This window comes from Phyllostomus discolor, chromosome 5 (assembly GCF_004126475.2).
Source record: "Phyllostomus discolor isolate MPI-MPIP mPhyDis1 chromosome 5, mPhyDis1.pri.v3, whole genome shotgun sequence".
Classification (NCBI taxonomy): domain Eukaryota; kingdom Metazoa; phylum Chordata; class Mammalia; order Chiroptera; family Phyllostomidae; genus Phyllostomus; species Phyllostomus discolor.
The window spans coordinates 80,260,882-80,287,509 of NC_040907.2; the positions used below are offsets into that span (position 1 = coordinate 80,260,882).

General features: G+C 39.7%; 1 long non-coding RNA gene across 1 annotated transcript; it reads left to right on the plus strand.

Moving 5' to 3' along the window:
- Positions 1-641: 641 nt before the first annotated feature.
- Positions 642-16,919, plus strand: LOC118500446. Its single transcript, XR_004903005.1, has 3 exons — positions 642-654; positions 1,774-1,776; positions 16,682-16,919. It is a non-coding gene; the product is annotated as an uncharacterized LOC118500446 (long non-coding RNA).
- The last annotated feature ends 9,709 nt before the right edge of the window (positions 16,920-26,628 follow it).

Genomic DNA, 26,628 nt, shown 5'->3' on the forward strand with positions numbered 1-26,628 from the left:
GTAAATTTAGTTAAAGCATTACGAGATTTTTTTGTGATTACATGTTGCAGTGCATTTAATGTGTGGCACAAGACAACTCTTCTTCTTCCAGAGTGGCCCAGATATGCCAAAAGGTTGGACACCCCTGTACTATGCAATCACATTGATGTCCCTGTATACTGTGACAAGAACAAAGAGTACATTCTCAACAAAGCATGCCAGGAGATAACAGGTAAGGGGAAGCATAAGTCGACCTGGTGATCCATTGTAATCATGGAATACCAGTTCCTAGTGCTTTTTTTTCACACTAGGACATACATGTAAAGTGATAATATTGTGCAGCAAACTGGGATAAACCACTAAGGCTGCTTGTGACAAAAAAAGACTGGCCTAAAGGTTCCAGGTGTCCCAGACCCCACCAGCCTCCAGGACGGTTATAGAACTCTGCCTAGAAGCCCATCCTAACCATCTGGCAAGCCTATTGCCTATGACAACCTGGCGGCCAGGATGCCCTAATGTGCTTGTTGCAAAAAGTAGTCTGGAGCCTATTATGACTCCTAAATATAAAATCCATAACCCAGGTGCAATTTCTTCTTACACTACTGGTGTCATCTCACTATATTTGCCCAGTCACGTGATGATGATGATTTGTCCTTCAGTGTGTGAACAAGTATGGTCATTTCAGGGCCTGCCTGGCTGGCCAGGGACTAAAAACTGGTTGTACAAAAATCCCTAAAGATTTAAACACTACCTTATATTTGTACAGCCCTTCATAGTTTATAAAAAGTTTTCAATTGATAACAAGGTATAGTCAAATATATAAAAATAGCAGGGTAAAAGAATGTACAAAACAATCTTTGAATAAAATATGTCTTATAAGTCCATTCACCAAAGCTCACATCCTTTCCTTTTAAAACTTCATTCAGAATCATTTACTCCTAGTTTACAAAAAGCTTTGGAAAACTTGGATCTGACTTACCGATCACTAAAAGAGATAAGGAAGGAGGAAAGGAACACTAGAGACAGGCTTATGACAGCAGTGAGATGTGACTATAGCAAGAGTAGATACAGAAAAACACACAGAAATCTGGAACTACTAAAAAGGCAAACAGTCTTGTGTACCTAAATTGCTTTTGAGGGCATTGTTGTATTAACCCTGGACTGTATGTGCAGTAGTCCCTTCTCATCTGTATTTTACCTTCACAATTTCAGTTATCCATGGTCAACTCTGGTCCAAAAATATTAAATGGAAAATTGTAGAAATAAACAATTTATACATTTTAAAGTGCATGCTGTTTGGGGCAGTGTGATGAAATTTCGTGCGGTCTTGCCCTGTCCTGCCCATATGGGAATCATCCCCTGGTCCATTGTTTCCATGCCATGTGAGCTGCCTGCCCATCAGTCACTTAGGAGCCATCTCAGGTATCAGATCAACTGTCACTCTATTATAGGATGTGTGTTCAAGTCACCCTTATTTTATTTAATAATGCCACATTCATGTAAGTTTTATTACAGTACATCATTACAATTGTTCTATTTTATTAGTAGTTATTTTTGTTAATCTCTGCCTGTGCCTAATTTATAAGTTGAACTTTAGCATAGCTATGCATGGATGGGAAAAAACAGGGTGTGAGTACAGGGTTCGGTACCATCCATTGTTTCAGGCATCCACTGGGGGTCTTGGAATGCATCCCCTGTGGAAAAGAGAGAACTACTACAGTTGACACAAATAAGAATTAACTGAGATCACAAGTCAGGAAGAGGTTAAGTTGTGTTCTCCACACTCTGTTTAAGATCGTATGGAAAAATGTGATATATTTTAGAGAGCTTTCCATTTAAAATCTTAAAAAATCATTGCTTAAAGATATAAATGCTGAGCTACACAGAAAAGTCTGCTATCAGCTCCTTTCTAAAGGGCTCTGGATAATCGGCATCTTACAGTACATGATTTTATATTGTGCTGTATTTGTTGAACAGAGTTTTATGTTTTGTGTTGTTTATTTTAATAGCCAATATAGAAAAATGATTTCCTTGTTTTCTCTTTCTTTGCATAAGCCCACTACATTTAGTTGCTATTTATTTAAATAGGACTTGATTAAATTTGAGTGGCCCTCAGCTAGATTGTTTTTAAGTCTCCTCACCCAGCTCCAGATAATGACACTGTAGTATGCAGCTATTTTTAGCATCCTTTGGGCAGTTAGAAGCAATGTTCTGATATTTGTCTAGTATAATTTAATACTTACCATTGAAACAATGAGCTCTGGTAGGTCAATTAGCTTGGACACACTTATCTGACTGACAAATCATTTTCCCATGAGAAAAATGAAGACTTCCCTGTATTCCTACCAAGGAGAAGTCAAATATTCAGATTTCTTATGAATAAAAAAAAGATGTATAAGTACATAGTTTTGTGGATGGCCTCAAAATATATCACTGGGGATAGCAAACCTTTAGCAAATTCCATGCAAAGCTTCCAGTAGGAGTTGGGGGTGGAGGAAACCCTCTGTCATTCTCCACTCCATCAGAGATACCGAGAAAGAAAGAAAAAATTAATGGTCACCCACTATGTGCCAGGTGCTGAGATTTATGTTAACTCCTACAATATCTATATGCAGGAAGTAGAGTTAATGAGGCGGCATAACAAGCCTGAGTGTCTCAGCCAGTGGGTGGAGTGCACCGTCCATAATTAAGTGACCAGAGGCAGGAGCCCACAGCCCGGGGAAGGCCCTCTGGTCACCTACACGAAAGACTTTTACAGATGGTTTTTTATTTTTATGGCTAGAGAATGCAACTCAATGAAGACACAAGGTGCCAAAACACACATGTAAGGGTTACTCCTGCTAAGACTCCCCATTGTGTCCTTTGCCCATAATTATCCTAGAACAGCAGTGCCCAGCTTTCCAGAGGATATTACAGAGGAAGAGACAGAATAAAATTGTGTGAAAATGCAGAAGCTGCTGAGCAGAGCAGCAGGGCCTGTCTTGAAGATGAGCCAGGAAGTGGTTAGGGGTACCTGTAAGAATGTGAAGGGCCAGGGCGGCATTCCCTCATAGCTTCCTTGGTAAGCTGATTATTTCCTCCTTAAGAAACCCTTGTTTGATTAGGTTTCTATCCAACTGCTTGTCTACAAATATGAATAAGTACCTGGCTAAATAGCATTTTATTAAATTTGTGCACTAGCAAAAAAAATTATTCATAAAGATTTGTAGGAAATTTCACAGTAACTATATTCACTCATATGAGACCCTCCCAGAACTAACCTCTTTCTCATTGACTGTGTCATTCAGGTTATATGAAATAAAGTCCACTTTTTTTAATAAACTGGTTGACAAACAATTTTGTAGCAAAGTTCAAATTTCTCAGACCATAAACTCAGGCATGCCAAATATGGAATGTTCTTTGCTTTATTATAATTGTACTTTGTTTTTACCTTGAGCCTAATGTTCCTTGATGACAGAAAAGACTTGACCAGGCAATTCAGAGCTCTCTGAGTCATTTCAGCTTTAAACTCTGTCAATTCAGAACTTGCCCCTCCCTCTCCTTGGGGTGCCATCTAAATTCTGGGAATGTTATGAGAAGGTGAGGCATTGAGTGGGTCAGCTGACCTGTCCACTGGTCTGGGTACATGCTGCATATACACACTTGTGCTTGGTACACTGTCCTCAAGTCTTCTGTGACTCAGCTGCACCCTTTACTCTAGGATCTCCAAGAAAATGTTGCTGCATCTGTGCGCCATAGGCCCGCAGGGGGTTTATATGGAACCACCTCAGTCCCATCTCCCTTGGTGTACCATGCTGTCACCTCTCCTTTCCTATGCTACAAGAGAGCAGGAGACACCTGGATGCCTTCCACAACTCAGACCCCCAAGGAAAATTCAGGGTACAAAATGCTCAAACCACTCTGGGGGTTCCACGACACCCTGCCTCCCAGACTGGGTCAAAGGCAGCAGGCAGCTGTAGACCCCCATCACTGCTGCTCTATTATCCTCCTCCCCAACTCTCTTTCCTTTCCCCAAGCAGAATGTGCTTCAGAGCTGAGCACATTGGCTCTTAGTGTCCTTAGAATTAAGCATTTTCCCCAAGTCTGTTGCTATGGCAGAAACATTGGCTTTTCATACACAGGAGCCAGGCATGAAGACACAGAAGCTCTTTGTGACAACTTATTACATCTGCTAGGAGTTCAAAAGTCTATCTTGAACCTCAAAAGCTGAACAATGATGTTCTGCTGTGGCCTTCGCTTTTTGAAGCTGTAAAGCCAGACTGCTGGAAAATATGACCCTCTCTAATCCTAATGACAGACAAGCAGGATTATCCCATAAATAACCCAGCAGAAGAAGCTGTACCTGAATCCAGCCTCCATGCACCTGAGCCTCCAGATCCTAGAGTCCCTGGCTTTCTCAGCCTCCCCCTCAACTGCTGACCCCCATACTCAGACTGGGGCTCCAGCAATCAGTGTGTCCATGGGAGTGGGGGTGGCATCCTTCTGCCTTATGCTGTGTCCAGGCGTGCCCAACTTGAGCATGCTGCTCCTTAGGACTTGGGGAGAACAGGAGCACATATCCGCCTAAGGGCACATGTGTCAGCCAGTTCTAGTCATACCACCGAGGCCCTCAGGCGCTGCTGCTCCTATACTGAGGGGTAACCTCTCCACCAACATTATAATCTGGTTATCGCTGCCCATGATTATAGAAAGACTATTTTAACCAGTGGACATGTGGACCAAAACTAGGAGCCAAAATTGAGTTATAGTTTGGACTGAGAAGCATCAGAAGTTCATGCAGCTCTTCAAGGACCTAGATTACATGCCAGGGACTACTGACTCCCCTCCATCCTCATGATAGAACCTCTGCCTTTTAAAAGGGCATAAGACTATCAGAAATCAAGACTGTATTGCCCTATCTCCCCTGCAACCAGGTGTAACCAAGTAATTAAGTGCTGGTTAGTCCAAAAGTGCGTGCAGCCACTGTGGTAAAAAACTCATAGAAAGGTAGTTGGCACACACCCATCATGTCATCCCTTCCTTTTCTTGCTACCTGAAATGAGGTTGTGAGGGGTTTTGCACCATAAGGAAGAGAGTCATGTTCTAGGGATGGTTGGTGGAGCAGTTTACCAGAGGGAGCTCTGAGCAACTGTGGGCAGACTAGGTAGCCTACCTCCAGGCAGTTTTATGTGAAAAAATAAACCCTGGAGTGTTTCAGCCTCTGCTCATTTGGATTGTCTGTATTATGCAGCCAAACCAATTTCTGATACATCTAAATTATAAGCAGACTCAATTCTGCTTGGGTGTGGGGTGGTAGTGTCAGAAAGTGATCTGATGTCACTTACAAGTAGTGATATACATGAGTGATTCTTGAACTTGGCAGCAGCTTCAAGAGCAGGCTGGGTGCAGAAAGGTCTTTATGCTGCAGCTCTGGAATGTGTTTGATGGTGTCTCCTTCTCTTCTATCAATGAGAGGAATGAAGTGATATAAAGGGTCTGTCTATTGTGCTTCAAGATGTCAAGTGCTCTTCTTCCTGTGACTTGAGGGGATTTGCTGTGGTTGCCATAGAGACCAAGTGAATCCAAGTTCAACCATGATAGTTAGGCCCTTTTATTCAAAGGGACATATTTTAAAGAAGAAACCAATATGTAAGATGGTAAGGTGACTCATCTTTCATTAGTGCAGTGAAGCATGCCAAAGCCTTCCTTCAGGATCCTTTTTTTAAAGTATATAATCAATATTTTATTGATTATGCTATTAGAGTTGTCCTAATTTTTTTCCTCCCTGCACCGCCCCCCAGCATAGAAGTTATTCCAAGAAGCCCATATTTATGAGTGAATCATAAAATGATTAATTAAGTACATTTCCCCCCACCCACCTAGCACCTGTCTTCAAAGACTTCTCTTCTTCCAGAATTTTAACGAGGAAAATTAAGTCATCAATTCACTTTCTCTACCACATGAAATAATACATATTTTCTAGCTTTTTTCTCTCCCTCACATATTTCAGAGTTGTTCTCTGAACCAGCAGGTTGTGATGGAAATAGTACTACACTTGGGGTTAGGAGGCAGCTGCCTGTTCTCAGGCAGGACTGCTCTGGGTCTCTGTGTTTTCACCTGTACAGCAAGAGGTAAGGTGAGATGACCATGAAGATTCCTTCCAAACCTACGAACAAAAACCGCTCCTGACTTTACTTCTCTCAACCATAGCAAGTACCTTAATCAGATTTCTCAGTTTCTTTCTTCCCAAGCTAGAATGCAAGCTGGTGTTACAGACACTCAATGCATGTTTATTTGATGAATGAATGAATGAATGAATGAGCTTTGAGACTGATTTACCTAATGTTATAATTTTTGTTGTTTTCCTTAATCAGTCAGACTCAGAAACTGATTGCCCACTGGGAATCAGTATCTATCTACTGGGAGCAATTCTGGAACCAACGCCAGGCCCCCTTTTGTTTCCTGTTGGACTCCCCAGCCATTCTTTGTCCCTTGGCTGCAGACGCCTTTGGAGGTCCCAGGAACTGGAAGGTGCTTTGTGTCTCTGACTCTTCTTGAGACAGAATTATATAAATGGAAAAATAATTCCAGTTCTGGTTCCAATAACATCTAAACTGAGCTCAACAATTTAAAAATCTTCCATAGCCACTTTTCAAAGCTGATTTCTTCCCTTGTTGCAGGCATTGAAACACTTTTCTTAGTCAAAGGTCAAAAGAAAACAAAGACATCTAAAGTTCTTAATAGCCTTTGCAGGAGAATTCCAGAGAGACAGTGAAACCACACTGCAAAGGTGTAGGAAGCAGATGGGGAAGCCAGCAGTGACCAGGTCTAAATTCTGGGCTGCAGGGCGAGTGTTCAGAGAGCCTCCCACTATGCACAGTTCATGACCCTGGAAATGCCTCTCCATGCCGTCTGTGAGAACTTTTGCTTTCCAATACTTGTGGACTCTGGGAAACTGAAAACAAAACTGCTGGATTGCTCCAAAGAGAAGTGCATTGTCCTCTGATTCCAGCCCTCCCTTGGCCAAGGCCTCCTGACCTCACCGTCACCTCTTCTTCCTAGAATTTGTAGGTCCTTCCACAAAGGAGGGGAGGGGACTAATTTTGTGTGGGCCAGGTACCATGTTGTGCAACATTTCATTGGAGCCAGTACCAGTGTGAAAGGTATTATCTTCACAGCTCCTGTACAGGTGAGGAAAAAGATGAGGAGAGGTCAAGCTGCTTCTCTCTTTAACTTCCTTCCTTCCTTCCTTCCTTCCTTCCTTCCTTCCTTCCTTCCTTCCTTTCTCTTTCTTTCTTTTCTTTCTTTCCTTCTTTCTTTCTTTCTTTCTTTCTTTCTTTCTTTCTTTCTTTCAATTGAGATATAATTGACATCTGACATTTGTAAGTAAGTGTGATGCATTTATATATTGCAATATGATTATCATGTTAGCTAATCACTCTATCATGACACATAATTACCATTTCTTTTTTGTGGTGAGAACAATTAATCTCCAGTTTCTTAGCAACTTTGAAGTTTATAATACCCTTGAACACCGAACCACCCCCTGCAGTAAAAAATTCATATATAATTTTTGACCTCACAGAAAAACTTAACTACTAATAGCCCACTATTGACCAGAAGACTTCCTGATAACATATACAGTCGATTAACTCATATTTTGTATTATATAGTGTTCTCTTACAATAAAATAAGCTATAGAAAAGGAAATGTTATTAGGAGACTCATAAGGAAAACATATTTACAGTACTGCACATATTTATTGGAAAAAAATTTACATGTGAGTGGACCAGAGCAGAGCAAACTCTTGTTCGAGTGTCAGCTGTATTGTTGGCTGTGACCGCTATGCTGTGCCTCAGGTCTCTGGAACCTGTTCATCTAGCAGTTGTGAGTCTGCACCCTGAAACAGCATCTCTTCCTTTCTCCCACTCCCACCCCCACCCTGGTAAAGACCATTCTACTCTGTTTTTACTAGTTTATCTTTTTTAAGATTCCACATATAAGTGAGGTCACACACTGATCTGTCTCACTGATCTCGCTTAGCATAATGCCTTCATGTTCTACTTCCTTCTTTTTCATGGCTGAATAATATAATATTATATATACATATATTATTATATATTGTGTAATATATATCATATCATATTAATATTATACATTATATATATTATATAATATATATGAGATCTCTCTGGAAAAACTCCAGCCATTATAAATATAATAACAGTTTGTGTGACATTGTTGTAACCTGGCAGCCAGAGACAGTGGACTGGAATGCACATGTGTGAACAATGACAACTTCACTGTACTAGTCAGTGGGGGCAGAAGACATCACCGAGTGAGCATGTGTACTGTGTGGCCATCGCATTCAAAATGACTGAGTAGAACAATGAATCTGCATCAAATTTTGCATTAAGCTTGGACATTCCTTGGCAGAAACTGTTTGGATGATTCAGCTATGAGCAATTGTTGATTGGCTTCATCATGACAATGTACCCACTCCTGCACAGTTTTTTGGCAAAACATCAAATCACTCAGCTGACCCTACAGCCCAGATTTGGCACCCTGTGGCTTCTGGCTTTTCCCAAAACTATAATCACCTTTAAAAGGGAAGAGATTTCAGTCTGTCAGTGAGATTCAGGAAAATACAATGGGGCAGCTGATGGTGATTGGAAGAGCTGTGTGAGGTCCCAAAGTGCCTACTTTGAAGGGGACTGAGGCATCATTGTCCTGTGTACAATGTTTTTTGTACCTTGTATCTTCTTCATAACTGTTCCTATTTGTCATATTAAATGGCTGGATACTTCCTGGATTGTGTGTGTGTGATATATATGTGGGTGTACATATATGTATACATGTGACATCTCACAACTTCTTTATGCATTTACCTGTTGACAGACACTGAGAAGTTGCTTTCTTAAACTCACCTCCCAGAAAGTGACAAGAGCAGAGTAAACCCAAGTCTGTCTGTCTCCAGAGCCACCAGTTTTCACCATGGTTTTTTTCCATGCAATTCCAGAACTAGCTGTGAGCCAGCCTGTCATCAGGCAACTGGGCTGATCACTCACTCTCTGTGTTTACTACTATTTCCAAAGTAGTGCCTGAGATGCTGTGTGTTAGTAATCATTTTATGGAGAAAATTTTGACTCAAGAATCTCTCTGCTTTCTGATGGCTGTTTAATAACCTAACTAAAATGCTTATTATTTTTCTTTTTTTTAATTTTATTATTCACCACATAACACATTTTCATGGTTAAAAATCAAAAATATATAAAAGGTTTCCTTAGAGATGTCTTGCTTCTTTTCTTATCCCCTCAGCTGCAGTCTTCTCCCCACATCTATTATAGGTGACCATAGTTCCTGGTTTATCCTTCCAGTATTTCTTTCTACAAAATAATGAGAACATATATACACACATATGTGTGTGAGTGCATAAGAAATATATATGTATATGTATATTTTTATTTACTCTTATTTTACATAGAGTAAACATATAGGATAGCACACCACTGTGTTGCACCTTTTTATGCTTAGCAGTGCATCCTAGAGAACACCAAGTGCCTACAGAACTCTTCCTCATTCTTTTTATATGGCTGCCAAGTACTTCATTGTGTACTAGTCCCTTAGTACTGGTTGATTAACCAAGTCCTCACTGATGGACATTTGTATTTCCAATCTTCTGCAGTTACAAATTATTCTGCAACTAAGATTTTTGTGCAAACTTGTTTTGTATTGGTGAAGGTGTATTTGGGAGGTTTCTCAGAAGCTGGATCAAAGGGCAAAGGCACATGTAATTTTCTTTGATGTTGCTGAACTCTCCATAGAGGCTGTACCATTTTGCACTGTTACCTACAATAAGTGAAGTGTCAGATGCTCCAAGCCCAGTCCACAGAATGTATTGTTGACCTTTCAGAGTTTTCACCAATCTGATAGGTAAGAAATATCTCAGTAAAATTTAAATCTTAACTTCTCTTGTTGAAAGTCTGGTTGAACATTTTTCATATATTTAAAAGCTATTTTCCTTTTCTTTTGCCTCCCCATGAATTGTCTGTTTGTACATTTTGCTCATTTTTCTATCAGTTTTTCTTTGTCATTGATGATGATTTATTTTAGCTGTGCTTAAACTGTCAGGGAACATAGTCCCTTGTTGAATAAACTGCAGATGTTTCTCTCAGTTTGTCATTCAAAAGATTCTATTTATACTAGGTTAGGTTTGTCAATCTTTTCCTTTATTTCTTCTGATTATTGAGTCACAGAAAGTTTTCCCTGCTCCTAGGTGGGAAATTCACCCAAGCAAGTTTTCTCAGAAAAATAGATGGGTTCATTTTTTATCTTGAGACCTCTGAACCCATTTGGAATTTTTCCTGGTATTTTGTGTGACATACAGCTTTTCAGTTGTCCCAACACCTTTTATTGAGAAATCCAACTTTCCATATATTTGAGATATCACCTTTATCATACCTTAGATGTGTTCCTGTATCTCTTTCTGGACTTTTAATTTTATTTTACTTATCTTTCTATCATTCTTATTACATTCTTAATATAAGGACAATAGTTATATGTGTTTTAGGTAAAATGCCACCCTTTGCTTACTGATTTTTCTCCTTGTTGTTTGTTGCTTTTCTGTGTATACCCTGCTTTATTTTTAATGAAGTCAGATTTTGTGTGTTTGGCAAGCAATGGGAACATGTCACACTCCAAATACCAACTGGGTAGGTGTGGGGAACAGAGATTGCTTGAGCCACTCAGTAGCCAAGTGAGGAGACACTTGGAATGTTTTTATTAGGCTTGTCTCTGCACAGCAATTATGGGACCTTCCTCCTAAGCCTCTTTGATTGTTCTAAAAGCTCTTACGATGTGCCTTAAGTCTTTTTTGTGGACACCCTGACAACAAGGCATCTTTCCATCAGGGCTCTTTTCCATCAGAGCAACTTGCCTTCTGGGTTCAAGTTGAACCTGTATCCAATTATGCCACTGGATATAGTGGTCGAAGTCTGTTACTTCTACCCCAAGTGGCAGCTAACTTCCTGTAAATATTTTCTTCCCAACAAACTAAATTGTGAATGTGGCCATGTACCTTTCCCAGGTTCCTGTTTGGCTGGGCCATATCTCATGGGGATTGAAATGATGTGGAACTGGACTCTGCACCCTGCTCTGTGGTCACGAAGTCATACTGATGACACTCTTGAGAACTACCAATCAAGTACTTGTAGCCACAAGGGAGTGTCATTTCTTCTCCCTTCCCTTCCTCCCTCTTTCCCCAGGTTCCGTGCTTCATTCATTTCCTCACAACCCCAAAGTTTCACAGAGATTTGTCAGGAAAACATTCTTTTAGTTCACTTGAAACTACTGTCTTCAAGAAGCCAAACAGAAGTCCAAGGGGGGCCTCCAGGGGACCAGGCTCTGAGGCAGGTGCTAACCAGTCCTCAAAGTCTCACTCCTCCTCTTCAGCCAAAACTTTCCTTCTAGAGTTCCACAATCATCCTATTCTTCCCTGTTATGGGTTGACTTATGTCCCCCCAAAGGTATGTGAAGGCCCTATTCCCCCCGTACAGAGAATGACCTTATTTGGAAATACAGTTGTTGCAAATATAGTTAGTTAAGATGAGGTCATACTGGAGTAGAGTGGGCATTTAGTCTGCTGTGACTGATGTCCTTAAAAGCAGTGGAGACAAACACACAGCAAGAACATGGTCATGTGACAATGGAGGCAGAGATTATTTGAAGCTGCAAGCAAAGGAAAGCCAAGGACTGCACAGTAAGTAACCAGGAGGTGGAAGAGGGAGGTAGGATTCCCCACTACAGGTTTTAGAGACAGCATGGCCATGCTACCACCTATGATTTTAGACAGGTTTCCAGAACTGTATGAAAAGAAATTTCTGTTCTAATCCACCTAGTTTGTGGTGCATTTTTAGGCAGCCCTGGGAAACTAATACAGACCAGACTTTTGTGTCAGGAAGACTTTGATCCACATAATTCCTGTCCCAAGGTGCAGAATAAGGGACAACATATAGGGGCATCTAAACTTATGGTGTCTCTGGGCCACACTGGAAGAAGAGTTGTCTTAGGCCACACATTAAATGCATTGCAACATGTAATCATAAAAAATCTCATAATGCTTTAACTAAATTTATGATTTTGTGTTGGGCTGCATTCATAGCCATCCTGGGCTGCATGTGACCTCCAGGACACAGATGGATCATCACATGTAGAAGTGGCCTTTCCTCTCTTTTTGTGAGACACTGTTTTAGGGGAACAATTTTGTTCCCCAAAGGCTCAAGACTGGCTCATATAGAATGAGGTACTTTCACTGGGCCTATATTCCTTTATCAAAATGGGGTCAGCAGAAAGTACCTCTGTCCTTGCAAGTAGGGAATGGTACTGGCAGACACAAGTCCTCTTCTCCTGCCAGGCAGTCCTATTGGTTGCCTGTTTTCCCACCTGAAATTATCCTCACCTCTCTTTTCTTCTTCCTCAAAGCCCTACCTATCCTGGAGGTTTAGTTCAAACTCCTCTTCCACCACAAAGTCTTCCTCAACTGCCAGAGCACAGTGACCTTTCCCACCTCTGCATTCCACTAATAATCTCTGTGCTTCCCATTGGAGTATGTCGTGTGTGTTTCTTGTTATCTCCTACAGGTATGTGTATCCCTCATTCTGACCTTGTGATAGAGTCTTAAGGGCACGAATGATGCCCCTGAGCACTTGGTGCAGGGCCTTGCCTCTCATGAGAGCCCAGAAAATTCAGTACCAAACAGAGCAGATCTGAAAGTAGGTCATCAACCATAAACTAAAGAGAAGCCAATGGCTGTGAGTAGTAAAGTTTCCTATTGAAAAAGATGAAACTGAGCAAAAATACTTGGGATTAAAACATCTAAAATGACATTTGTTGCTACAATAAATTTAGAAAGAGCCAATGACTGAAGAAACCTGACTAATTGAAATTGATCTCTCTGTTTCCACTCAAATTTTTCATTTTGTCTGTACTTAGAGCCCCTCCTCTATCTGGGTTTTGGTCCAGTGATAATCGTTTTGATCAGCTTTGTACTCTCTCTTAAAGTATCTTGAGGTAATAGAATTCTGTTGCCAGATAGGAGCTTACAGGTTTTCTCATTCATTTTGAGGCAGGAAATAGGCATAGGCTTGAAGCCAGTCCTGAGTAAAAATTCAAATATTCTGTTATCAACTGTGGGCTGTTGTATGTAACTCATTTCTTTGAACTTTGGTCTCCTTACTATAATAATGGGATAGTAGATGTCTTCCCAGAGTGCTTATTGAAAGGGTTAAAATTATTGTGGATATTGGTTGCGTGCATAAAGAAAGCTCTTAAAAATGGCATCTTTTTCATAGAAACTGGAAAACTCCTGCTGACAGCAGCTGAAGGCAAAGGGGTTTTCTGATGGCAGCTTCAGGTCCCCGACGTTCCTCAGTCAGGGCAGCCCCCACTTTGGTCTATTTTATATATTGAAATTCTGTGTAGGACTGCCCTATTTAAAATTAAAAAGAGTTCAAAAGTTTAAAACTTTTAAACTCTTAGAGTAAGATAGCACTTTTCACTATATGCTTACCAAAGAACACCTGTGTTAGTTGCTAAAAGTAAGTGTATCTATCACTAGAACAAAGTCCTCAAGTGTCAGGAAAAATACATTTGATTTCAATGGGTCATTTGAAAAGCCTCTGTTAGTTGGGAGAACTATCACTCTGCCCTACAACAGATGCCCAGAAAGTTAACTCACTCAAAAAAAAAAAAGGGGTCTTGGATAAAAATGTCCAATAAATACATAAACTCTATACATCATAATATTTTGAAAGAATAAATGAGATAATACTGGAAAATCTTTGCTATAAAAACATAAGGCATTATTATTATATTCACACTGTTCCATGATCTATATTTAATTTGTACTCCCTTATCTTCACAGGGCTCCCTGTAATCTGGAGATTAAACCAAAGGCAGGATTGAAGGTCATCCAAACAAAACTCAAAACCATAAATGTTTCATAACTCTGACTAATTAGAGCAGCTATGCCTAGGAGAAGATAGGACAAGGGAACTGGGATGACAGTGCTGCTGCCTCAGCTGCTGCTGCCGCTACTAGCTACCATTAATAGATTACTACACACCAGGCACTGTGCTGAGTATGCAAATGTCATAACCCCATACATAGAAGGTATTATTATCCCCAGTTCACAGACAAGAAAGCTGAGTCCCAGAGAGTTTAAGTAATTGCACATTGTCACCTAGTTAGTAAGTGGAGTAACCAAGAGTCTACCCTAGATGTCTGACTCAAAGACCAAGTGTTTAATAAGTGTGGTACTGTACTTTTTAGGAAGATGATAATGGACAAGGTAATTTTGACTTTTTGGACCTGCTATTTTTTCATTAGAAAAATAAAGGTAATTATATTATTTCTCTGTCTGTTTTAGGAAAATATAAAAATGCTTTATTGAGTAAATAAAATATTTTTAGACTTAAAAGTACAAGTTCAAGAAATCCCAGTTCAAGAAGGCAAAGTGTGTTTATTTACCTACCCTCTGTCCCAAGATCCTATGAAAATGTTGATAAACATATATGAAGGGTGAATAAGTCTATTAGAATGCTGAAAACAAAAAGCTGAAATTCGGATGACTTGGACACATTTCCTGGAGTCAGAGAACCAATAGGACTATATCACTGTACCAAAGCAGAGTAGCTTGTAAGCCAAAGCATGCCAGTCAGAAAGCTTCAGCCATGATCCTTCCCTAGAGAGATTCTAAGCTTAGGGCCAGCAAGTAAAAAACAAATATGGGCCTAGGGCAGTAATCAGGGAAGTTAATCACACAACAGAAAAGCCACAGAACAGCTGAGCCACTTAGGCCCTCCTTCCCCATTCCATATACAGAGCAGCTATTTACCCTCAGCATCAATGACTGCATTCTGAAGAGAGCAGATCTTCCTGAGAAGGGAATGGGGGTTTGAGTGGAGGTGGAACTATTGTTTAGCCTCAAGGGCTTTAAAGCCTCCACCATAAGTACAGATCTCAGCTCCACTGCAAGAATTCCATCCCCAGATAAAACTCTTTCCCCTTGAGTAATTGTGATGGTCTTGAGCTTGATGACTAAATGGAAGCTTGATTGTGGCAAATCCACCCACTTTTACAGAGCTTTCCCATTCATAAAATGGCCTTCTGAGTAAACACACCTATTAGCAAAATCCATTGGCCTATATTAGTCAACATGATTCTTCATATATATGTATATGAATAGTCAGTAAAGAATCACCAGGCATTCAGGCAAATCAAGAAGAGATGAGACAGGCTTTGATGAACACAGAATGGCCTCTGAGGAAACAGAGAAAAAATAATGAGAGATAACATATAAAATGTCTAATTATGCTCACAGAGACTTTGGAGATTATTGCCTCATTAAAACAAGTACTGGTTGCTATGGGGACAAAGGGAATCAATTAAAAACAAAATAGAATTATCAGAATTTGAAATAATTATTAAAAAAGTAATTCAATGAAGAAGCTAAATAGTGGGATGGAAATACTTAAAGACCAATTTGGGGACATGGTTGATAAAAAGAACATCTTTCAAAAGGCCAGATTAAAAGAAAGGAAAAAGACATAGATAATATAAGAGAAAAATTAAGTCAGTGATAATAAATACAAAAGGCTCAGTGTTTATCTAAAAACAGTTCTAAAAACAATGAAAAAGAAGATGTAATTAAATACATAATAAAGTGCTTTGTTTCAAAAAATACACTGAGTTCTTCAAACTGAAAATGCTCAACAAAAGCATATGAACAAAATGACACCCAGCTATACTTAGGCGTGTCCGTAGAAATTTTAGAACACTAGGACTAAAAAAAAAATTTTAGTGTTTTCCAAAGGAAAAAAATAGGTTACCTCTGGGAAAAAGTGTAAGAGTTATAACAGACCTCCTCCGGCAATACTGAAATCTAGAAGACAGTGGAGTAATGTTTTGAAAATATCATGGGAGAATAACTTGGAGTCTAGACAATCAAGGTAAACTTAAATATGGCAAAACTTTGAGTAGTTATAGAGCATAAGAGAAGAGCCGTGATTTGATTTTGATATTTAGAATATTTTTCTTTGAATAAGACAGTTTAATAAAGTTGAACTATATTCATTTGTTTCTAAGGATCCAAACATACCAACTGGTTTTACAGTAAGTAATTGTTCCAATTATCTTATTGCTGTATAGTAAATCACCCCAGAACAGAATGGCTTAAAACAACAACAGTCATTCTCTCTCATGGTTTCTTTGGACAAAGAACTTGGGAGTGACTCATCTAGGTGGCTCTGGCTCAAGGTACATTGTGTGATAGCACTCAGATGGTTGTGGGCCTGGGGTTATTCTGAAGTCTTCCTCAATCACTTGTCTAGGGGAGTGTTAAAATTCGAAACACTAACAACATTATGACCAATACCAAGTCCACCTGAGTGTGGAGCAAGGGGAGCACTCACACCCTGCTGGTGGACAGGTGGAGATGGTGAGAAGCTCGCATAATCACACTGGAAAACTGTCAGCCACTATCTACTAAAGTTACACATATGCTTACCTTTGTATTCTAGCAATTCCCCTCCTAGCTCTACAACTGGGAGAAAAGAATGCACATGTACACCAAAAGACTTGTTCATAAATGTCACAGTGATATTATCAATAACAGCTCTGAATTAGTCACGGTTTTCCAGAGAAACAGAACCAATTGAAAAACGAGTGCAAGAGGAAACCCCAAAAAACCCGGAATTTATAAAAATTTGTGTATTTATTCTTACATGTTTAAACTTCAGTCACCTTCAAAGTACTCTCCATTTGAAGCAATATACCTATCGAGATCTTTTTTCCACTGCTCAAAATAGTTTTTGAACTTATCAGTTTTGATGTCTTTTAGTGTTTCTGCCATATTTTGTTTCACCTCTTTCACATCGGCAAACCATTGCCCTTTGAGGACTTTTTTCATCCAGGGAAGCAGACAAACAAAAAAATCTCTTGGGGCAAGGTGGGGTAAACAGGGAGGTAGGGCATGGGGTCATGCTGTTTTTGTTCATAAACTGCTGAACATTCAGTGTGGTGTGGGCAGGTGCACTTGTAAATCATCCATCATGAAATTGGCAAATGTGTTGAGTCTTCAAAAAAATAAAATCCACTGAATCTGAATGCAGCCTCTCACAACAATGCCAGCTGGTACACTGATACAGATGGGTTCCTAGAACACTCTCCTGGTGGGGGAAGCCTGTATTACAAGGGACCCTCCAGAATATAGTTCTGTTTTCTTTGGGTCCCCACTCACATATGTATGTATTCTAAAAGACTATCTTACATTTCATTTCAAACCAGCCTTTTTTTATAAGGAGGAAAAAGTGTAGGTAAGTGGTTCAGAATTCAGGGGGAAAAAAAGTGTAGTTAAGGGATTTGGAACACAGGAAAAAGTTAATCAGATAAAAGCTACAGTCCAGCAATGTCCCTAGCATCCTCTCACCTGTTGACTAGTGATTCTTTGTTTGTGTCCAAGGCTGGGTCTTTATCTGTGTCCTATGTCCTGAGTGATTCTATATCTGTGTCCTATGTCCTGGGTAGTTGGATGTCTCTCCTTGGAGCACAGAGGCAACATTTCATTTGCTTGCAGTAACCCTGCTGGGGCACAGAGGTCGAATTTTTTATGGTCTTCTGGAGTCAGGGTGAGTCATCTCCTTAGTTCCGGAAACAGTAGCTTTTTATATGCATTCATTACTAAGTTTATTAACTATTACCTGAAACTAAAGTTTTCCAATTCTTGAGTTCCTCCATCATATTGATTTAAATGTTGACTTCATGCAAAAACACACTTACAGAAACACTCAGAATATCAGACCAAATATCTGGGTAGCCAATGCCTCAGTCAAGTTAACATATAAAATTAACCATCCCAAGCCCCAAACTAGAAACAATCAAAATATCTACCAATAATAGAACAGATAGCTTATTTGTGGGCATAGTCATGAAATGAAATTAAAGCAATAATAATGGATGAAATTAACTGCACACAATGATACAAATGCATTTCACAAACTTGGTGAGTGAAGAAGTCAGACATGAGTTCATACAGTATAATTCTATTTATATACAGTACAAAGTGGAAAAATTAATCTATAGCGGTAGAAATCAGGATATGGTTGTCAGGATACGGTTGTGTTCAAGGAGAAAAAGAGGAGCTAGTGATTAGGGGGAGCACCAAGGGAGCTTTTGGGGTACTGGTAGTGCTTTTTACCTTGGTCATCATAGTGATTCATTGCAGTATTCATTTTGGTAAAATTCACTGAGTTGTACACTTATGATTTGTGCATTTTTCTGTATGGGTTATACTTCAAACTTTTTAAAACTTTAATAAAAGAGTGATTGGGAAGCTATTTGAACCTTCTACAAAACATTGGCAAATATTACTTTTCCATTTAAAAAATAATTAGAAAAGCAAATCCTCATTAAGTCAATATTATAATATTGCAATATGCAACTCAAAATAAGTAAAATTGTTCTTCAGTTGAATTTATCCTTAATAAAATAGCTACTTAAAAGATTCATTATGATAAACACTCAGAAGGAACAAAAAAAATTCAAGTGAATAATAAATTATTTGCCAAAGTATTATTGTTTTTGCATAAACTCATTAACAAGTGATAGTGAAGATTATAAGTATCTGGGAATTTGCCGAAACATTTATTATAAAATAGAGTGCCATGTATGCAAGTTTTACTAAAATATGTTCTTTTATCTTCATTCTATATACAGTGAATGTTCTTTCTCCAAATTAAACCAAATTAGAGACTATAAGAGGAAAACTTTGAGATAATAACATTTAACAAATTAACTTTAGTCAGCAGCTACATTCAAGCAGCAGAAATACTGAAAAATGCGGTAAACCAGTTGTGCAGATCGCAATGTAAACCACTTTAATTTTTAAAAAACAGGATGTGTTTATCTGGACTGAAAATTGTCTTTGTTTATTTTGTTATCATATTTTGTTTCAGACTTTAAAGTTTTAAGGATATTTAATGTTGGAAGTGTGTTTTATATTATTAAAACATTTTTTAAAAACTGGAAGAAAAAAATGAGCAAAACAAGTCTGCATATACATGACTCATTTAAGTCATTTGAAATCATGAGAGGAAAAGCACTATGCAAACCAAATTAATTTCTGTCCTGTTATCTAATGTAAATAACATTTTGCAACCCTAGCTGGCGTAGCTCAGTGAATTGAGCGCAGGCTGCGAACCAAAGTGTCTCAGGTTCGATTCCCAATTAGGGTACATTCCTGGGTTGCAGGCCATGACCCCCAGCAACTGCACATTGATGTTTCTCTTTCTCTCTCTCCCTCCCTTCCCTCTCTAAAAATAAATAAATAAAATATTTAAAAAATAAATAACATTTTGCAGCAAAATTAATGGACAGTAAAAGATCTTCTTAAGCATGTAACAGGAAATAGAAAAACAGAAATGAGAAATAGAACCTTCTTTAAGAAACCTTTCTGCCCTGGCTGGTGTGGCCCAGTGGATTGAGCGTTGGTTTGTGAACCAAAGGGTTGCAGGTTCAATTCCCAGTCAGGGCACATGCCTGGGTTGCAGGCCAGGTCCCCAGTAAGGGGCACGCAAGAGGCAACCACACATTGATGTTTCCCTCCCCTTCTTCCTCCCTTCCCTTCTGTCTAAAAACAAAATAAATACAATATTAAAAAAAGAAGAAACCTTTCTAAATCCACTTCTAGCCTGTGAAGATGGCAATATATTGATTGATTCATGTGGAAGGCTAATATTGCAATGTTCTATAAATACTCTTGGCACAATAAACAATAAACAGAAAAAAAGACTTCCCTCTTTTAACAACTTTGTCTCAAATGGAATGGATTTCATAATAGTGTCAGGAGAACTAAAAGGTTAAATCAACATTTGTTCAATAAAGCAGTCCCATAGCTGCTCACAGAGTAATGGAATTCTTGACCAGATGCAAAGTCAAGAGGTCAAAGCAATTGACCAGTAATGGACAAGGATAAGCCTGTGCAGGTCTGTCCTTTGGCTCCAAGGATCCAGGTTAAAAATAATTAAGTAAATAAAGGACCTGGACTCTGACCTCTGTATTTGTGTGTCATGCCAGAGAGGAGAACAGAGTGAATCTTCTCTGCAGGGTAAAGGTGAACCTTGGACATGTTTTCTAGCAGCAACAAATACACAAAAGCCTCAGAGGGATACAAACCATCATCCCTAGGGATAAAACCTTGAGCAAATTAATTCAAAATGGAACTTTGCTTCCACCTCAAAGTTCTGGTGTCATACCTGCTGTGCCCTATCTGCTAAGGGGGCAGGGCAGCTGCTAGGACCTGTGGTCTTATCTCTTAAGGGCCTCAGTCCTCCCTTTACTCTAAATGAAAGCAATGAGAAGGATGAGTTTTCTTTCTTTTCCTTCTATGGCTCCTCCTATTGGTTCTCTGGTTAAATAGAGGTGGAGGAGGAATAAACAGGGCTAATGTTCACAGGTGAGCTCCCATTTGCCTTTGCCAGTGGTCTGATTGGCCAGTGCCCCTGCTTGTTACATAATTTTAAATATTTCCCCTGGAGGGGTGGGGTGCATCCTTTCACAGAGGTCACTCTCCTTTGCATTCTATTCATGAATAACAATGAAATAAAACTGTTTGCTAAAAAAAATAAAAATATATACACATTTTGAAGTAGAAAATTACCTAATTTTTTAAGAATTGTAGTTAGTGGTACAGACCCAAACTACCTGTAACATGGGTACCATCCATGGGAGAACAGCACACAGAGCTGGTTCTCCACTTGGGTGGCACATTGGATCACCTAGGGATCTGGGTGGGGCTGAGCAACAGGATTTGCAAACATTTCCCGAGTGATTTCATATGCAGTCACGGTAGATAATTCATCCACAGAGACATTTAGAAGAAGGAAGGCTGAGGACTACTGGATCAGAATAGGTGTGTAACGACACATCTAGTGTCTTCACAAACACGTAGCCAACACTAACTTATAGACACACGCTAGTGACAAAGTCTTGGGTGCCTTTTCACCAATTAGACTTTAGTATAAAGAGGCAAAGGAAGCCCAGTGAAAGCGGAGATAAATCCCTTCAACACAGGGTGGACCTATCAGTACTTAAAGCACCTCATCAACAGATGGTACTTTTAAAATGCAGTTTTTAAAAAGTTATTTCAGGAGACTTTTAGTTTTACAGAAAAGTTGGAGTTTGCATATACCCCTTCACAAAAACATGATACCTCCAGATTACCCTACTATTCACAGTAATAACGACAGCATTTATAGGCTGGGTCCCCCATTATTAAGGTCTTAGATTAAAGATGGTAAATTTGTTACAATTAATGAATTAATATGAACACATTAATAGTAACTAAAGTCCACACTTATATTCAGGTCTCCTTAATTTTTTCCTAATGTCTTTTTTCTAACCCATCCAGAATACAACATTACTTGTAGTCCTCATCACTCCTTAGGCTTCTTCTGGCTATGAGTTTCACAGAATTTTCTTGATTTTGATGATCTTGTCAGTTTTGGGAGAGTGCTGGTCAAGTATTCTGTGGATTGTCCCTGAGTTGGAATATGTCTGATGTTTTCCTCAGGATAAGACTAGGATTTTGTGTTTGGGGCAGAAGGATCACAAAGGGGAAGTGCCATTTCATCACCTCAGGCTATCAACAGGATTTCTTATTGTTGGTGTTAACCTTGATTACCTGGCTGGCGTGAGGTTTCCCTACTGTGAAGTTATGGTTTTTCCCCTTTCCACACAGTGCACTTTGGAAGGACATCACTACACATGCCTGCACCTAAAGAGTGAGGACTTGAGCTCCTCTCCTCCAGGATGGGTATTTACATCAATTCAATGGTGATACATCTTTTTATCTTTTTTTACTGTTGAATATATTAGATATATAACACTGAATACATTTACAGTGTACAATGTGTTACTCTGATACATTTGTATGTTATGATATGATTATCATTGTAGTGATATTTATCACATTACATAATTATAATATTTTGTTCATATACACTACAGTGGGCCTTAGATCTCTATGGCTTATTTACTACTCATTACAAGTTTGTACCCTAAAACAACAACAATTTTATCCCCCCACCAATTCCCTGGTAGCCACCCTTTACTCTCTGTTTGTTAAAAGTTTGACTGTTAAGATCTCCTTTATGTGTTTGCATCCAACCAAATGCATGAAACTTTTCCAGTGCAGCCAGGCTTCAGTGGCTAATGTGAGGCTTTCTAAAATTTACACTCCTCTGACGCCCAGCACCTGACTTCCTCTGTCTCAGACCCAACTGCTGCCTACTCAGCTTTCTCTGCTGTGGCCCTTCTGATGACCCTGCCTTTTTACGAAAGGGTGTTGTGGGGAATCCAGGACTCCAGAACCAAAACAATGAACCTCCATAGATTATGGTTATAGAGGAACCCTGCTATGGGTTGAATTGAGTCCTCCCAAAAGGTATATATTAAAATCTTAATGCCCAGTGCCTCAGAATGGGAACTTACTTGGAAATAGTGTTCTTGGAGATATAATCAGTTTAGATGAGGTCATGCTAGAGTAGGATGGCCCCTCATCCAAAGCTGATGTCCTTATAAAGAGGCAAAATTTAGACATAGAGGCACACACATGGGGAGAATGCCATGTGATCATGAAGCAGAAATCAGGGTGATGTTTCTATAAGCTGAAGTCTGCCAAAGATTGCTGGCAAACCACTAGGAGCTAAGGGAGCAGAGATCCCACCTTGGAGCCTTCAGAGGGCCTTGCTGATACCTTGATTTCAGACTTCCATCCTCCAGAACTGTGAGACATAAATTTCTGTCATTAAAGCTACTCAGTTTACAGTACCTTTTTATGGCAACCCTGGAAAACAAATACACCTCCCAAAGACCCTCCCCTCTACTACAAAGATAAAAAGAAAACTTTTGAAAGATCTATTTAGTTCATTTCCAGAACCAAGCTGAATTCCATGAACACTTACCAATCATCACATTCAATAAATACTTCCTAAGCAGCTGCACTGTGCTAAGAACTTAGGGCCTATCCACTGAAGAAGAGTGGACACAATGCTCCAGCATTAGGCTGAGACTCAGACAATGCACAGACATGGCAGCATTTCATTGTATTTATTGCCTGTAGCTCTACGCATGTCAGATTCTGTATCTATATAGGTAGTTAATATATTTTTCTCCCACGTCTCATCAAGTTGAAGAATCTTGGATCAGGTTTCCTAGACAACAGACTCTGAGATTTGTGTGCAGAAAAGAGTGCTCTCAGGTCCAAGACCTTTGTGAAGGTAAGAAAACAGGATGGAGCATAAGTAGAACCACTATACAGCTGCAACAAAAGCCCCAGTCAATCCTATGGGGAGCTCTGCTGCTGCAATGACCCTTCAGAGACTGATCTGAGGCAAGGGGCTAGGCCTTTGTACTGCTATTTAATTGGCCACCCATTAAATAACTTTGGGCAATGCAGCCTGCCTCAGGCAAAGGCCATCTGGGGAGGCCTCACCAGTGAGCTCATCAGCCAACATTCCCGAGCTGGAAGAATGAATGCCTCAGTCCCAAGGGAAATGTTGCATTAAAGGACTACAGCATTGAATTAAAAAAACATCCATTTCTGGATGAAAAATAAAGATCTCTCAATCAACCTTTATTAATGGAATTAGTAAACAAAAGGTAATAATTGGTTCCCTGAACAATCTTCCTGGAAATAAACACAGAGATTGGCAATGTTTGAGGCAGAAAATCAGAATAAAGAATGTAAATGAACTTTTAAGGATAGTGGTACAAAATGAAATAGGCAAGAACCAGGAGCTGGGATAATGAACTAGATTTGACAGAAGGAAGAATTGACCTGTTCTTCCTCTTGTTAGGGAATTGGCCCTGGGCTCAACTATGCAAGAGACAAGGTTGGGCCATCTCCTCTTTCTTTAGACACCAGTCCCAGCACCTGATCCTTTGTAAACTGTGTAGTGCTACACAGTGATCTCAGGCTCCTCCTAAAGATGTTGCCCCCAAAGCCATAGCAGAAATCTGGTTGGCTGACAGGAGTTTCTCCCAGACAGAATGAACCCCAGGTCTGAAAAGTTACCTGAACAGAGCTGTTGGTAGCTCCTACCTCTGACCTGATCAAAGAAGATGGTGCCCTACTTTCTAGTTCTACAGAAACTCACAATTCCTGCATTAGGGCCAGCTTCTCCTTCCTGTCTGTATTGGTTTCTTAGGATTGCCTTAACAAATTACCGCATCCTGGTGGCTACAAACAACAGAAATTTATTCTCTCACAGTTCTGGAAGCAAGAAGTTTAAAATCAAAGTGTCGGCAGGGTCATACTCTCTCTGAAGTTTCTAGGGGAGAATATTTCCCATGTCATTCTCTTAGCTTCTGGAGTTGCCAGTAATCTTTGTCATTGCTTGTCTTGTAGACACATCCAGTCTCTGCCTCTGTCATCATGCAGTGTTCTTGTGTGTGTCTTTTTCTTTTCCTTTTCTTATAAGGACACCTGTCATATTATATTAGGACCTACCCTACTTCATATAATTACATCTTAATTTGATTACATGTGCAGAGACCCTATTCCCAAGTAAGATCACATTCACAGGTATTAAAGGTTAGGATTTCAACATATTATTTGGGGGGACACAATTCAACCCATAACACCCACTAAGGTTATGATGCCTAATCTGATTACCTAACATGTACTAGCAGAGGAAACCTTAGCAATTTCCTCAGAGCCTTTCAACATAATGTTTCCATCCCTATATTTTGGAGAAAACTTGAAACCCTGAAGCTGAACTTCTGAGATCTATTATATAATAAGCAATTGGGATAATTTCAGCCCAGGTAAAAAGATCTAAATGAGCCAAAGTGAGAGAAAAGTGTTAAACTAAAAATAAAAGGCCAAAGTGAGAGGTGACAAGCATTTATTTGCTATCAAAAAAGAATAGCTATTCTGGGAGCACTGATTCAGGCAGAAACTCAAATAGTGCTCTGATTAGGAGACGAAGGCAATGGGTATTTATGAGAAAACAAAGGGGAAATGTAACTGGAAAAGACACTGGTGTTTGGGCTGCCTGTCACTACCAAATCCAATAAGCAATGACAGTGATTGAATCTTTTACAGGCGCTTTATTCAGGTGGCTGGCGATCCGAGAAGATGGCAGGTTCATACCCTAACAAACCATCTTGCTCTTTCTTTCCCAGCCAGATCTTTTATAAGGGGGTTGGGGGAGGGCAAACAAGGTGTCAGCGAAAGCCTTTGAAATTCAACAGTTGCCTCCAAGGGGGAAGGGTAGTTGCTTGCTTCTTCCTGGTACAGAAGTCTCCAGATGAGGTAATCCCCAGTCAGTGCCCCAAGAGGTCAACTGCTTAAAATTTAGGCGCCAGGATGGGCCTAATCTGTAGTTGCTGAAACAAAAACTTAACATACACATTATTTGCTAGATTTATGACTATTTACCTTAAGTTAAATTTTCCCAAGTCTTAAACCCCTATCAGAAGGATTCCATCAGTCTTCTACCTGCTCTACTTCCCTTTCCCTCTGGTAATCACCATATTGTTATCTGTGTCTATGGGGTTTGTTTTGCATGGTTTTGTTCTTTACTTAATTCCTTCACCCCTTTTTACCCAGCCCCAAACACTCCTACCCTCTGACAGATAGATGTCAGTCTGTTCTCTGTGTCTATGAATCTGGATCCAGCACTATTATCTTCAGACTACAAGTCTAACCCTCACTGACCTTGTCACAGAAATAGCAAGTATGATGGTGTAGAGGAGACCTGCCAGAAGGGCCAGTGCAAAACCCAACCCAGTCACAAGCTAAGCCAAGCCAAGCATCTTTGGATGATATTGAGTTGCAGAGTTAATAAAGGATCCCACCCTGTTCCAAGCAGTGTGACTGTAAGACTGCTGCATTTTCATTATGTTCTTAAATAGAAAGGATGATGAGCTTCTATAGAACTCCAGCCATCCATGTATTAATACGAATCATTGTGGAGCTGGCACCAGAAGTTGATGAGAGGGTGCTGTAAGTTTCAGGAAAGAAAAAGGACTCACATTTACATTTTGTTTCTAGACTGAGAGAAAATATATTGAGTTTTTTAAGTCCTCTGATTTCACATGTATTTTAGGTCTGCTTAACTGCTTCCTGAAAAGTTCTTGGAAGGGAGAAAAGCACAGAAGGAGTCTATCCTAAAACCCAGAAATGACTGGAAATTTCAGGAACCAGCCCATCAGCCCTATCAGATCCCATTGCCTTCTGACAATAAGGCTAATGACTGTCTTGAAAACAAGCAAGACTAAACCAAACCACCACCACAACGAAGAGTATGGAGAGAAGTAGGCATTTGAGCAAGCTGTAAACTCCCCATTTACAAACATTCCACAGCTTAGATGGAGCCTCATTTCTTCTCCCATTAAATGGAGATGGTTAAACTTTTCCTAGGAACATTGGAATGTAATAGCCGGACTGTTGGGAGCTGCCCTGCCTAGTATGAGAAGCTGTAACCCCTGCCTAGGCTAAGGCTGAGGGAACGCCCTTGGAACCATAAGCCAGCAAGAAGACAAAAACTTATCTCCCTGGCAGGAGCACTGCTTCTGCTGCTTCATTCATAACTGAACCCCAAAGCTTGG